Source organism: Rhipicephalus microplus, chromosome X (assembly GCF_043290135.1).
Source record: "Rhipicephalus microplus isolate Deutch F79 chromosome X, USDA_Rmic, whole genome shotgun sequence".
NCBI classification, from domain to species: Eukaryota; Metazoa; Arthropoda; class Arachnida; order Ixodida; family Ixodidae; genus Rhipicephalus; species Rhipicephalus microplus.
In genome coordinates this window covers 431,399,548-431,415,046 of record NC_134710.1, presented here as the reverse complement: position 1 = coordinate 431,415,046, position 15,499 = coordinate 431,399,548, and positions in this window count along the sequence as shown.

The following is a 15,499-nucleotide window of genomic DNA, read 5'->3' as shown; positions in this document are numbered from 1 at the left end:
CGGCTCACGACAATCCATGTGAATCATCGTTCAACAACTCTGCCGTGTCCAACATTCTTTGCGCTTAAGGTTTCAAAGATGCATTCTATTAACACACTAGCAGCAACACCTTGCCGATTCGAATAGTTCTAGTTTAAGTTCTCCCTTTATTTTTAGCGTTTTAACCGCGAGACTAAGGTGGACGTATGCAGCTGTCGGGCGCTGCCGAACTCTGCATGTATAGCGTATTCACTACTACATCTGTGGTCAATACGAATAGAGCAAGGTTTGCAGTGCGGTGGTGTCACAGAACGAGCGCTAAAAAAAAAGAGCGCGCCGCCAAATTCTTGCGACAACGGGCGGGAGAAACGCCGCGAGGTCAAAAGAAAAAAAAGAAAAAAAAGAAAAGTAAACGTCCAAGGCTCCCCGGGCGCGCGCTCTCCCCGCGGAAGCGTGGCGTCGCAGACGAACCTCCTCACCCCGCATCGGCGGCCCAGCAAGCCCGCGATTTTTCTAGAACGAACGGGGCGGGGTCATACCGAGTTGAATCATCCTCCGGGGAGGGCAGTCGAACCGTCTCGCACCTCTCCCCAGCTTTCGCTGCGTATTGCGCCGACAAAATGAGGAGAACCGTCTGGAATGTCGCGCGCAAGGTATTTAACCGAGCAGCCGAGATGAGAGATCAGGAGGAGACGGAAGTTAACGCCAGAGCGCGTAGGGATTCCGCCGTGTAGTCGGCGAAGGTTTTGGTCCGTAGGGACGAAGCCGGAGATGAGGATTTCCACCAGTGGGTGAAGGCTCGAGCTACAGGCAAGAGCGTGTGTTTACCGCTATCGAGCGAAGAACCGTGGCAACAGCCGCGTGTGTGAAGCCGACGTGTTCCGGCAAAGAAGTTGAAGTTTGAAGAGTGGCGAATTGAAGACGGGAGGTTTCCTGGAAGAGAAACTTCGAGGGCTGCGGAACGACAACAACGCTGGACTTTGAGTGAGTGATTCTCGGAAGGGTATCATCTCGACTTTGGTTCCAAGAACTTTGGACTGAATAGGTTTTCTATCTCTTTAGTCTTTAAGTGTCTTGGTTGTTCAATGCATGCGACTGCATTGTAGTGCGTATTGTTGTCCGTGTCCGTTGTTTCAAGTGTGGCCGATTGTATTGTGTAGTACGTTGATTGATTGGTTTGATTGGTGACATATTGTATGCAACTATTGTGGAGTGTGCATTTTTGTGTATTGTTTTCGATCTGCCATTATTGAGAATATAATTTGTTTGTTTATCAACTCTCGGCTCTGACTTGTTCTTTGGGCCACAGCCGGCGTCCGCTGGCGCGCCAAAAAGGACCACTTCTAAATTGTCCACGCTTTCGTGGTGTGGTTCGGGGGGCCGATACTTCGGCTCTTGGAACTAGCCCGGCGATGGCCTCCCTAATTAACGGGACAGGTGTGACAATTAATCTGGCGTCCGCGAGACAGGACCTTTTGGTGCACAGTGTGTCCAAAGTAGTGAGAAAGAGCCTCGAGTTGTTGATAGTGCTATCGGAACGATTTTGTGTGTTGTTCAGTGTTCTCGTTAACGAGTGAAGGAGAGTGTTCCGATAGACTGATTTAGGCAGATACTTTTTGCACGCGGCAAGGTTTTATTTGCGAGTTGCGAGACACAATGGATCTCGAAAAGTTAGTTGCGCTTGGTGAGAAGATGGGTCTTTCTGGCGCCGAACTACGGAAGTGGGTCACCCAGAAGGAAAAAGAAGAAAAAGAGAGAGCCAAGGAAGAAAAAGCAGCTGAGTTGGAACGAGAGAGGTTGGCAGCTGAAAGGGCGAGAGAAGAAAGAGAGGCAAGGGAGCGACAGCTGAAAGAAGAAAGAGAGCTGCAATTGAAGCTGGAGCTGGAAAAAGAAAGACTGGCAGCTGAGAGGGCGAAAGAAGAAAGAGAGGAAAGGGAACGGCAGTGACAGCACGAGATGGAACTCGAGCGGCTCCGTTTGCAACAGCGAAGTGAAACTCCCGTCCAAGCTAGAGTTGAAAGCAGCGAACGGGAAGACCACGGCTTCCGCTTGAACCCAAGCAAGCTGCTCGTAGCGTTTGATGAAATGAAGGACGACCTAGACGCGTACCTCCACAGATTTGAGACGATTGCGAGGAGCCAGAATTGGCCGGAACAGCAATGGGCAACTGCTTTGAGTACTTGCTTGAGTGGTGAAGCGCTCAGTGTGTACGGTAGGCTGACGCCGACCGATGCAGCCAACTATGCAAAGGTGAAAGCTGCTTTGCTGAAGCGATTTAGGTTTACTGTAGAAGGATTCCGGGACAGATTTCGGACAGGAAAGCCAGCTGATGGGGAGACGGCTACGCAGTATGCCGCCCGACTTTGGCATTATTTCGACAGATGGATTGAACTTTCAGGGACAGCGCAGGAGTACGATGAGCTTAGAGAGCTCCTAATTAGAGAACAATTTCTTACTAGTTGCCACCCAAGCCTGTCGCTGTACTTGAAAGAGAGGAAGGCTGAGTCACTTGAAGGAATGCTTGAATTGGCTGACCAATTCTTGGAAGTGCAAGGTGGCACTAATTTGGCCAAGGTCAAGAAAGATTGTCCCGATGATTCGAAGAAATTGGCTCCCGAAGAAAAGAAGCGTGCACCAGAGAGCATTCCGCGATGTTTTCTGTGCAACCGAGTGGGTCATCGCGCGAAAAACTGTCGAACGATCTTTACGAGCCCTACGGCAGTAAAATGTTTTAAGTGTGGGCAGACTGGGCACAAAGCAGATGCATGTCGGAACGGAGTGAGTCAAACTCACCAGGTATCCTGTGTGCAAGCAGCACCGAAATCTGATGATAATGCCGTCACTGATGGATTCGTACAGTTGAAGAATGGGGAGAAAATTCCTATTGTGGGTGCTGTAATGTCAAAACAGCCAACCGGTGTTACGAAAGGAATGCCAACGCTGCCTGGAAAAGTTGCGGGCAAAAAGATTACGGTGTTAAGAGATACCGGCAGTTCCACTGTTATCGTGCGGAGAAATTTGGTACGGGAAAGTGAGTTGACAGGCAGAACGAAACCGGTTTGCCTAATTGACCGTACGGTTCGGATGCTCGAAGCAGAAATTGAGGTTGAAACCCCGTACTTCAGCGGGAAGGTTACTGCTTTATGCATGACGACCCCCCTGTATGACCTTGTCATCGGAAACATCGACGGGGCGCGAGGGCCAAGTGATCCAGAATGTTTGGGAGAAGACCCGAAGATAGAGCCCTCGCCAACACAGCGGCCGCGAGATACAGGGGAGGAGCATCCCGTGACGGATCTCACTAGAGCACAAGGTGAAGCTGCGGCGCAAGAGACAGCGAAGGAGAAGACGATCGTGGCGAATAAGTTCGCGGGCCGAGCAACCGGACTTACGTCGGCACGACCTCAACCGACCGACAGTGTAAAGAAGACGGAGTTGGCCAGCCGGGCAAGATGTAGAGGCATCATCAAGCGGGTAAATAAACAGACAGGACCCGTCGAATGTAATGACGCATTAACGGTGTCGGAAGAGACAACGATGGCTGAGACGACGCCTCAGATATCGTCGTTGGAAAGGGCTCACCGAAAAAGAACGTGGAAGCACAAAAAGAGATCGAGCGAGCACCGCGAAAAGGGGCGCAAGCGCTGCTCGAAGTACGCAGGATAAGTGCTGAGGTCAAAGCAGAATGTGTTTGGCAGTGTTGAGTGCCATATGTTGTGTTAATGTTGTGGTATCCTGTGTCACAAGTGTCGAAGTGTTGTGCTGTGATGTGATGTATAGTATTGTACCATTGTTGTTGTGAGAGAACTTTGTACATTTGTATATTGGGAATGTGTGGTGGAGTGTTGTACTCATGTGCTTGTGGTTGTGTTTTCACGTGTTGTATAATTGAATTACAATGTACAATTGTATTAAGTGATCTATTGTGAATGTGAAGTGTCATGAGCGACGGATTGTGTTACAGTCTGTGAGAATGTGTGGTGACTGTTCACGCTCGTTTGTGTGGTTTTGAATATTATGAGATAATATTCTTAAAGTGGGGGGCAGTGTCACAGAACGAGCGCTAAAAAAAAGAGCGCGCCGCCAAATTCTTGCGACAACGGGCGGGAGAAACGCCGCGAGGTCAAAAGAAAAAAAAGAAAAAAAAAAGAAAAGTAAACGTCCAAGGCTCCCCGGGCGCGCGCTCTCCCCGCGGAAGCGTGGCGTCGCAGACGAACCTCCTCACCCCGCATTGGCGGCCCAGCAAGCCCGCGATTTTTCTAGAACGAACGGGGCGGCGTCATACCGAGTTGAATCATCCTCCGGGGAGGGCAGTCGAACCGTCTCGCACCTCTCCCCAGCTTTCGCTGCGTATCGCGCCGACGAAATGAGGAGAACCGTCTGGAATGTCGCGCGCAAGGTATTTAACCGAGCAGCCGAGATGAGAGATCAGGAGGAGACGGAAGTTAACGCCAGAGCGCGTAGGGATTCCGCCGTGTAGTCGGCGAAGGTTTTGGTCCGTAGGGACGAAGCCGGAGATGAAGAGGATTTCCACCAGTGGGTGAAGGCTCGAGCTACAGGCAAGAGCGTGTGTTTACCGCTATCGAGCGAAGAACCGTGGCAACAGCCGCGTGTGTGAAGCCGACGTGTTCCGGCGAAGAAGTTGAAGTTTGAAGAGTGGCGAATTGAAGACGGGAGGTTTCCTGGAAGAGAAACTTCGAGGGCTGCGGAACGACAACAACGCTGGACTTCGAGTGAGTGATTCTCGGAAGAGTATCATCTCGACTTTGGTTCCAAGAACTTTGGACTGAATAGGTTTTCTATCTCTTTAGTCTTTAAGTGTCTTGGTTGTTCAATGCATGCGACTGCATTGTAGTGCGTATTGTTGTCCGTGTCCGTTGTTTCAAGTGTGGCCGATTGTATTGTGTAGTACGTTGATTGATTGGTTTGATTGGTGACATATTGTATGCAACTATTGTGGAGTGTGCATTTTTGTGTATTGTTTTCGATCTGCCATTATTGAGAATATAATTTGTTTGTTTATCAACTCTCGGCTCTGACTTGTTCTTTGGGCCACAGCCGGCGTCCGCTGGCGCGCCAAAAAGGACCACTTCTAAATTGTCCACGCTTTCGTGGTGCGGTTCGGGGGGCCGATACTTCGGCTCTTGGAACTAGCCCGGCGATCGCCTCCCTAATTAACGGGACAGGTGTGACAGGTGGAACGATTAAAAAAAAAACCGAGCGCATGGGTGTCAGCAGAGAAGTGGAAAGCCCCCCTCAAGCCACTACAGCACTTGCCTTCAGCCAAGCTAGACCGATGCTCTCGCTCTGAGCCGTAATGCAACAATGGTTTGCACTCCCAAGTAAAAATCCTGCCGACGACAGTGGCCAAGCGCTTATTCGTTCCGACAAAACACTAATATTTCTATAGCAACACCCGCTGCCCCTGCGTCTAATCCCATAAGCTCTACGTAGTACAATTCAACACAGAATGCATTTGCTGCCGCATTTCTCGTGACCAACAGGCAGCATGGCTACATTACCGAAGAAGTGCGGCGAGAATGACAACAGCTGTTGTCAACCCCATAGAGTTTCTCAAAATTGACTAGAGGGCACTCTGGCGCTGCGATCGTTCAGCGATCATGGGAATGATGGGTAGTACACACATTTGCGTAGTCTTCGTACTTGCTGGTGGCGAATCGTACTTGCAACTTCATTTATTGCTGTGTTTCGGTTTTGTTTTTAAAGAAAGATTGAATGCTTTTGAACTTCGTAAGCCAATTTGGAAAGTAAGTCTAAAAAATAAAATCGTGAAGCGCAACCGCTGAACATTTGCTAATACTTGTTTCGTAAGAAAACAGCTCCAAGCCACACGAACACACACGGAGCCAAAGGCAGGCCAGAAGTACGAATATTAGACAAATGTGTCTACTACCCAACATTCCCATGCTCTCTGAAGCGCCGCGCGTTGCAGCTCCCATAGACACTAGCGCCAGAGTTCCCTCTAGTAAGTATTGTGGGAAACTCTATGGTCAACCCTGCTTGATCAGCCCGGAATGTGCGCAGCGTTGGCTTCTCCGTAGTGCAAATTAACCACCTATGACCACGTGATGGCGCTCGGCGAATAGGGGCGCTGAACTCCTGTAGGCGGAGCGAGCGGCGCCCGGAAAACAGTGGCGCAACTCTGCTACCTAAAGGTAGCATATACAGTAACTCTATGGGAAAAAAAATGCTGTCGCATTGTTGGTGAAGCTTGAATGTAGCAAAGCAAAAAGATAGTTTCGCGCTTTCATATACCTTTGCACTCATTTGGGAATGTTGGGCCAAGGTGTACGAGAGGCAAAGTCAATACTTGGTCGTAAATTTTATCAACTGAGCTTTTATTGCTGTAGATTTGCGCCGCCCATATTAGAACACTTGCCCCGCCGCGTCGATCTAGTGATAGTGACTAAGGTACTCGGCTACTGACCTGCAGGTCGCCAGATCAAATCCTGGTTTTGGCGGCTGTATTTTTCTTGAAGGAAAAAATGCTCCAGGCCCATGTGCTCAGATATGGGTGCACGTTACAAGTAACTCAGGTGGTCGAAATTTCCGGAGCACTCCACTATGGCGTCTTTCATAATCACATGGTGGTTTTGGGGAACTCCACTTATTAATCAATCATATTAGAGCACTTATAATTGCGATGCCTCTGTAAGAGATCTGCTTGTGCTGAAAACTTACTGTTCTTTGAAGTTTGCGGGCTATATAGTGCGTAGGGTACTGGCGAAGAAGAAAAATGACAGTCCTATCAACAAGCGAAGTCGGAAGAGCGCCGCGTTCTACGCTCACGGGTCACCCTCGGTAAAAAGGGCTGCTTTTTTTTTCTTTCATAAAATGAGCACTGCTTTTCATTGTAATGCCTTTACAAGAATCTTCTCATCGAGCCGCGGAAGCAGGAGACAGGGATGAGGGTGCAGGCGGTCACCATGCGTCAAGACTATGTCTAGACTGAACGTCGTCGGCTCTGCGACGACCACGGGCAGTTTACAGGCACTTTTTGGTCACCTATGTTGGCCCATTCACTCTCTGATTTTTACGGTTTTCAGTAAATACTTTGGGCAATGTAAGAACGAACACTGAAAACTTTTGCTTGACCAACGAGTACGCAACACGCTTTCAGAGTTTGATGTTCCTGGTATGAAACACTGCGGTATTACATAACGCTGACAGTTTGAACTTTTTATTTCTTTAGTAGCCTACTTCAGCGAATACCCAGTTTTCATTAGAAAGACGCTGTTAAGCTACATGTGGTACCTTTTGAGTTAGATGCAGTTGAGAGTGTGGTAAGTGAACAACATTGATATCGCCATTGTGCTACCTAAACATAACCAAAATACAGATTAAGAAAAGCGGACAATGACAGCTCAAGCACTTTCATTGTAAAAGACGTAAGGAGTGAATGTAGGGTGGCTAATCGAAGCCTTACACAATATTCCGACAACATTCCTTCACACGTACGTTTTTTCAGTGACGTGACCGGGGCACCCAGTTATCTATAGCGTAACTGCACTTCGCTTGACCACCACATAAATATCCGTATGCGACATGATGTTAACTTGAGGAGTCAGGATAGGAGAGCAATACGAATAAACGAAGATAATTATTCCAGTGTTACCCCCACACACGTCTCCAGAGGAAAATAGTAACACTAGAATGCCTCTACATTTCTCGAATTGAGGTACTGAGCACCAAGACAAGTCATGAAATAAAGTAATACCACCACAGTCAAATTTGTACTTCGTTACAAATACTTATAAGGAAACTGCAGCAGTTGCTCGGCTTTTCTTCGCTAATTGAACCAAAATTCCTGCAGTACCGAAAAAGAATATTAGGCTGAAATACGTGGCGCAAGGTTGACAAAGGGAAAAGGGGACGAGACAGAAAGAGCGCCATTATTTTTTTTCTCTTTCTCAACCTTGCGCCACTTATTCCAGCCTAATATGTACCAACTAGCACAACATAACGTACCAAAAAAGAATACATTCCTTCAGTTCAACCGGAAGATTCTGGTGGTGATTCTTGCTCGTACGCGAAAAAAACATGCGCACGCTGAAATCCCGTGGGCTCTGCTGTATGCCGTGGTTTGAGTTGCCACCGGAACCCTCACTCAGTGCGCCCCGCGCCCTCTCGCAATAGCTGGGCACGCAAGGCAAAACTCGTTGGTTTTGCTTGGGAGTGGGGCGATCGGGACAGCCGTAGTGAAACACGCTGTGCGTCCGCTATTTCGGAGGCCATGAGTATAACATAGCCATGTGGAGCGTCTCACAGGCGAAACCGGGTGTATCACAAACATATTTAGCAAGGTGGCGCGAACGAAAAGTGTGGTTAAGGAGGGAATTAGTGTGCGTCCATCGCATGCTGTCGTGGTATGTCGTTGTTGGGTGTCGTGCAGGCCAACCATGTGTAGCAAAGAGATGGGAGAGGCGCAAGAGTGAGGAGAAAAGAAAGAAGGAATGACGAGGCTAAAGCATTGCATAGTTATGTATGGCGCCACGTATACAAAACCATGTATACAGTATTCATGTATAGCAAAGGATTGGGAATGAAAAAGGAGAGTGAGGACGAAGGGATAAGATATAACATAGTTTAGCTACATATAGTATTGAATTGTAAAGGTGCGTTAGTATAATTGGAGTTTGAGAAGGAGGGTAGAGGGTAAAAGAGCTTGTCATGCATGACGCCTGTGAGCAACGAAAAGGAGACTTGAACCCGGACGTCTGGCTACATCTAAAAGTGACCGCAGGAACTGCCCGAGCCAGGGCCCGTGGCTCACGCTCGTGCCTGTGCTCCTTCTTTCTCCTTTATATGTGTCATTCTCTCGGCCGGCAAACTCGCAGCAATGTTCGAGTGTACATCGGTGGGAATTGAGGTGGACATTGGTGAGAAAGATGCGAATGAGAGAAAGGATGGGGTTGTTACACGGCGACGATGGAGGGCTTTGAAGAAGCGGTGACGCTTGCGGAGGTGGCGGCTTGTCTTGCGGGGGAAGTCTTCCAATCTCGCTATGATGTCCAGAATACTTTGTGCTCACGTTGTTAGCCGTCTTCAGGTCATACTGGGGGCTTCTGAACTTTTTGCTTCGCTTGTAGTAGATGTTGGCCTGCTGCCATAGACTTGCAAGGTTTCTTGATTATTCGCGCATTTCTTCAGAGTCATGTACACCAGCAGCTGTTGGTATTGCTTCTGAAGCCCTCTGTAGGTGCTGCGCGGTCAATTTCTGCTTGTCTACTGTGGAGGGGGGGGGGTCAGTTATTACTTGGTTCGAAATAGCATCGGAGCTGGATGAAGACTCCGGAATCTATAATTCTTCTTCCTCGCTCTAAAAGAATGACTATTATGCAGTATCATCCTTGCTCTTTCGTGCAGCGACCCCATCAAGCAGGGGCATCTCGGCCACTTTCGATGGCATCGCAGACTCGTTGACGGTATGTCAGCAGTGGAGTGTGAGAGTCTGTGTGGGCGTCAAGAATGATTACGTCCGTCAAGCTGATATCTTCATTTGGAAGATTATGAGTCATGGTGGAGTACTTGGAGCCATCACCGCCATGCAGGTGCCACCAACCGATTGGAGTTTACAGGTGCATTGGATCTGCATGAAGACTCGCAAGTCTATGACGATTCTTCTTCCTCGCTTGACAAGGATGACAACGATGCTGATGGAGCCGATGCTGCCTGGTTCCATTGGCCAGTGACTTTCGCTGAGGACGGAAATCTCAGCCGCATTAGAAGGCAGCGGAGGTTTTTCCACGTCCTCTTTGGCCAGTAGGCGATTGTCGGTGTCCATCGCAGCGTCACGAACGATAGCGCACTTCAAGCTTACGTGTACTGATGCATGAGTCTGAATCATGGCGGCGTTTTGGAAACGTCGCAGTGCATGAGTCTAAGTCATGGCGGCGTTTTTGGAAACGTCGCAGCGGGAGTTTCCCAACGACTACGCTGTGTTACGTTTACAGTGTGTCCGGTTATGTTGTGTCCGGCTTCACAAGAGTCCTTGTTTTCGCCGATTTCCTGCAGGAGGTGCATGGCGTAGTACTGGAGCTGTATTTTGTGGCGCTTGGACATCCAGCGCAGGTCTCGTTTGTCAGGCGCCATCTTCTCAGTGTGATGTTAGGTGGCGTCGTAGATGGTTATGGGGTGCATGTACTTGGTTAAATGCGGCTCGCAGTAGTGCCACTGCTCCCACTCGCAATTGTCGACTTGCATGGGTTTGAGTAGAGGCTAATTGGAGACCCTACCACCAGGGTCGTGCTTAAGGAACATGTAGGGAGAGTGGTACAGCCCTACGTAAGTTGTTTCTGGGGCAAGTCTTACAGATACAGGCCACCACACGACAAGCAATATATGCGTTTGCCCTCCAGATATAGGAAGTAGGACTGCCTGTCAAGCTGCAACTCACGCCGTAAAAAACAGGGACCTTGCAGTTAATTCGCATATTGCATCAAGGGTTTCCCGTGGCCATAAAACTTCTCAGTGTACCTTGTGGACGACTCCCAGTGACGAAGCCCCCTGGATCGCGTGGACAGCGACAGCTCTTGGGGCAGGTACCCGAAACTCAACTGCTGTGTGTTGGTTCGGGCATGTTGTCCACAAGCACGTGCGGGTTAAGTGCGTAGCCTGGGGTAGTGCGATGTGAAATACTGGCAATGCAGTCGGGAAGCCGGATGAAAGCAAAGACGCAGCCCGCTGCGACTTCGAAGTGAGACGAGTCGTGAGGCCGGTCAAGGACGAAGTCGTGGCCTTCTGCGACATTGAAGCGAGAGGAGCCGAGAGGTCATTTCAAGGCGAAGTTGCTGCCTGCTTCGACGTCGAAATGAAAGGGGTCAAAAGGCTGATTGGAGACCACGTCACGGCGGGTTGCGATGTGTATTTGAGAGGCATAGTTAGTGCAGTGGTAGTAATGGCGACTGATACGATTGGGCTTGGTAGCTGATGCTTGGTTGCGTGGTAAACTCTTGCTTTGGCATAGATCACGCTATCCTCGAACTCGCTAGCTGTGGTCAGGTCCGCTGCCGATTCTTCGTACAGTTACGGGGGTTTATTCAGGTACACAGCGAATGGGAAGATAGCAGCAGCAGCAGCAGGCAAAGCGTAGCCAGTGAGCGAATAGCCGAGCGAGCCAGGTGATGGCAATGCGCTTCCGCATGTGTCCATCTTCTTCCTCACAATAACCCCCGGTATCGAGAGGTATATCTATCCTGGCGACCTATAGAGAGGTCAGATGGCCATAATACGGCTTGAGACGGTTAAGGTGGACTGTTTCTCACCCCCGACGACGAATGTAAAAAGATGACGTAACGGGTTCAACCACATAATTAACACTTCCGTCACTTCCGAATACGTCACTGTCACGTTCGTTTTGAAAGCAGCCCACGTCGGGATGTCGTGTTGGTGGTTTCGATGCCCCACGCTGGTGACGCCACTCAAATAAAATTACACGTAGCTGGGCTTCTCAGCGTCATCCCAGCAGTTGTTCACGCTTACTCGTTTGTATTCGGCGAGCCAATCTTCGACATCCTCCTCTTCTGTACCACTGAAGATTGGTGGGTCGCGTTGACGTTAGGGGCCAGGGCGGACCAATGTGGGCACCAGGACAGCAGGTTGTTGCTGCGGTTGATTTCGTACTTCATCTGGCATTGCAGAGGTTGGCTTGAGTTTCGGCTGCGAAGTTCCATGTTGGCGTGACCCAGCACCTCCACCACTTGTTACGGGGGTTTACTCAGGTGCACAGCGACCGGGAAGATAGCAGCAGCAGCAGCAGCAGGCAAAGCGTAGCCAGCGAGCGAAGAGCCGAGCGAGCCAGGCGATGGGAATGCGCTTTCGCATGTGTCCATCTTCTTCCTCACAGTACTGAAAAGTAGCCTGGACCTTCTTGTTCAAGTCCATGAGTTTAGCGTTCTTCACGATGATGAAGGCGAGTACATTTTCGAGCTTCACAACAGAGGTTGATGAGTCTTCGAGCAGGGTATCAAGCAGTAAGAGGTGTTGCGTCATGGCTTTTTGGATGAAGTGGCGCTTGGTGATGAGTTGATCCATGGGCGAGTGTCGAGGACCAGATGACAGGGTGGGTTTAGGCACCAGAACGAAACGTGAAAGATGAAGAGAGAGAACCGGACCCGGACATATGGCTACATCCAAAGGTGAACGGAACTGCCCAAACCAGCGCCCGTGTCTCCTGCTCATCCCAGCGCCCCTTCTTTCTCCTTTATTTGTGACAGCATCGAACAGGCAAAACTACGTGCACATCCATACTTATAGCATAGCCTTGTGTAGTCAGTGGGGAAGAAAAGTGGGAAATAGCACTGCTGTGAGGGTGAGAAGAATGGGAATCATGATTGGAGACAGTAAAGTAGCATAGCCGGCCAAATATAACATAGCCATTTGTAGTAGAGTATAGCAAGGGGTGAGAAAAGAAAGCGGGGGCAATGAGGGTATAAAAAAAAATTGCCCGCAGCTTCCCTCGGGGGAACACTGAGGAGGATGCGGACCATATAATTGGTTAACGGGGTGTTAAAGTGCGACTTACTTGGGTCGATGGCTAAATTGGTTAACGTGGTTGTGAAATGGGGTGTTAAATTGCGACTTACTTGGGTCGATGGCTAAATTGGTTAACGTGGTTGTAGGAGGGGGTGTTAAATGAGTGAACACGTACACACGTATGCGAAAGGGCGGCGCTGGTCGAAGGGACGTCGATCATTGTGTTTGTGGATTCGTTGGAATTCATTTCACCGCGACCTTGGACGTCGACGCGCCGTACAAACCAACCGACGAGCGGCAACTGAGCGAGCGAGCGCCGACCTTGAGTATATATACAGCACGACGGCGCATGCACTGTCAGCTGTTGAATGTTCTCGAAGCGCGACGCCACATGCGCGTCCACTGGAGAATCAGGAGAATTGTAGATGTCGAACGCGGTGTGTAGAGGAGGAAGGGTGCACAGATGGTGGAGGAGTGAAGCGCGCGCGGTGTGTAGAGGAGGAAGGGATGCACAGATGGTGGAAGAGTGGGCGACGGCGCAACGGCGCATGCGCGCGCGTCAGCTGTCGAATGTTCGAGAAGCGGTGCGGACGGCGCGGACGGCGCACTACAAGGCGCGAGTATAAGATGCTCCGCATCTAAAAAAGACAAAGCATATCACAGTCGTGTAAATTTGTATTATATAAAAAGGAGGTGTAAAAGGCAATAAATATCAGGAAGAGGGCGAGGACGGAACAAGGTGCCACTGCATCACAAATAAAGATTTTCTTTACCACCGTGTACGCTGAGCAAGCTGCACACTTGTAACGAAAGCACTTGCTTGTCTCTAAACGCGGGTGTTGCTCTAAAATAGGTGAATTGCTGTTTTTCGCTTTCTACAGCTACCACGTTGAGTGCATCTGTATACATTTTTAATGTATTTATCGAAATGCTTAAACGTGCTTCATATACACATCTGCTAGCGCTGCTAGCAGATGCGGGGTGCCTACAGGTCAATAAATCCTTGAAAACCCTTTAATTTAAAAATGCTTTTTGAAGGCCCCACAAAGTCATGAATTCTTTCGCCGTCCTAGAAAATTCTTGAATATCCTTAGCAGTGGCCACTCATATCAACATTGCGACCTCACTAATGTGGTAGACTGGTGAATCGGTAGGACAAGCTCCCCATTTCAAAAGCAGTAATGCAGGGCGAGCCTACATGGTTCCATATACAGATCTTGTAGGGTGTTGCATGGATGGATGGATTGATATGGCTGTACCCTTTTGATCGGGTGGCGGCTAACACCACCTAGCTGTAGTATATAGCGAAAAAATCTAAATTTTTCTTTTGAATAGTCAAGTTGAGCACTGGCACTTTGCAGTGAAGAGTTTAATTTTCAGTCGTGCCTTGATTTCAGCCACCAATCAGATAACCTACTTCCGGTTAATTCTACCCACTTAAAGTCTATTTTGCCCTCCCTGTCCCTACACCCCAGTGTTTTGAAAAACTCTGCGCCTGCATCTAGAACTATTGAGTGAAGCCCTTTTGATAACATTATCAAGTGTTCGGCAGTTTCCTCCTCCTCTACACATGCCCTGCATACCGTGTCTACCGTTTCTTATTTGGCCCGATAAGTCTTGGTTCGCAATAGTCCCGCCATGGCCTCGAACAATAGAGAACTACCCCGAGTATTGTCATATATCCTTTCCGTGGCAATTTTCTACTTAAAAGCTTGATAGTTCTCTACTGCGGACTTCTTAATTGTGCCGATTTTCCACATATTGGTCTCCATTTCCTTCACTTTTTTCTTAATCGATTATTCTTTTTAGTTTGGTCCCGCTCTTTTCTAAATATTTACTCGTCAATTTTCTGGTTCGCTTCCTCCATTTTGTATCGACAGTCCTCATACAAAAGTAGCTAAATACCTTCTTAGCGCAACGCTTGTTCCCCATTTCCCTCATTCGCTTCTCAAATTTTATCTAGCTGCTAGCTTTTCTGCCCTCAAATATTGTCCATTCCATATCAGCTTGTACTCCCAGATTTGGTGTATTCCTGTGAGCTCCTAAAGCAAGCCCACCTGTTCCTGGTGCCTCTCGCTCGCTGCCTCTCTCAAAGTCTGCTTTAACTTGGGACCTAATTCCTTTATCAGCGTAATTGGTGTGCCGTTAGAGCCTGTTGATGTACTACTGGAAACCCTCTTCTCAGCTCTTTCCCACTTTCGTAGTGAAAATGAAGCCACCGCACCACTTGTTCAATTCTTGTCTATTAAAGTGCATAAGGCACTTCCTTTTTTAAATTCGTTTGTCATCCTCGTTGCCTAATTTCTAATCTTGCTTGAACCTCTGATCTCATGCACAAGACAGCATTGCTGGAAGTCAGAGCAGGATCATGAAACCTTTCCAAATTTCTCTCACAACGCCATACCTATTGTTTTCCACAGTGCCCCATTTTTCATCACCACTGCATTCACATTCCTGTTTCCTTTAGTCGTTACGTATGTTTCGTGTTCCCATAGGTACTCAGTCCCATTGCTTATTACTACGCCTAGATATTTGTATTTCTCCGTTATTTCTAGCATGACTTCCTGTAATGTAAGCTCACTACATTCATTATCACTAAAAATCATGATTGTTGATATTTTCTTAATGAATCATAAGTCCAACTTATCTCCGTCATTACCGCAGATATCCATAAATCTCTGCAAATCTTCCTTGTCGGCCATTAGCATTATATCATCTGTATACATCAATGCTGGTAGTTCTTGTTCAATGAGTTTTTCTTCTTTGAAGAAAGAGAGGTTGAAGCCATGTCCAAACCCCTCTAATTTGTCCTCTAATCCTTGTTGGTGCTTCATGAATAACAAAATTGACAGAGGACATCCATGCTTAAGCCCCCGTTTTATTTTGTTGGCTTGAATACCTGTTTTTCCATTTTATAAGCACCTTGTTACTTTTATAGAAATCTGTTAAGAGCTTATTGACTCCATCCTCCACACCTAGTGTGTCCAGTATTCCCCACAAGACTCTTGGACCACGCTATCGTACG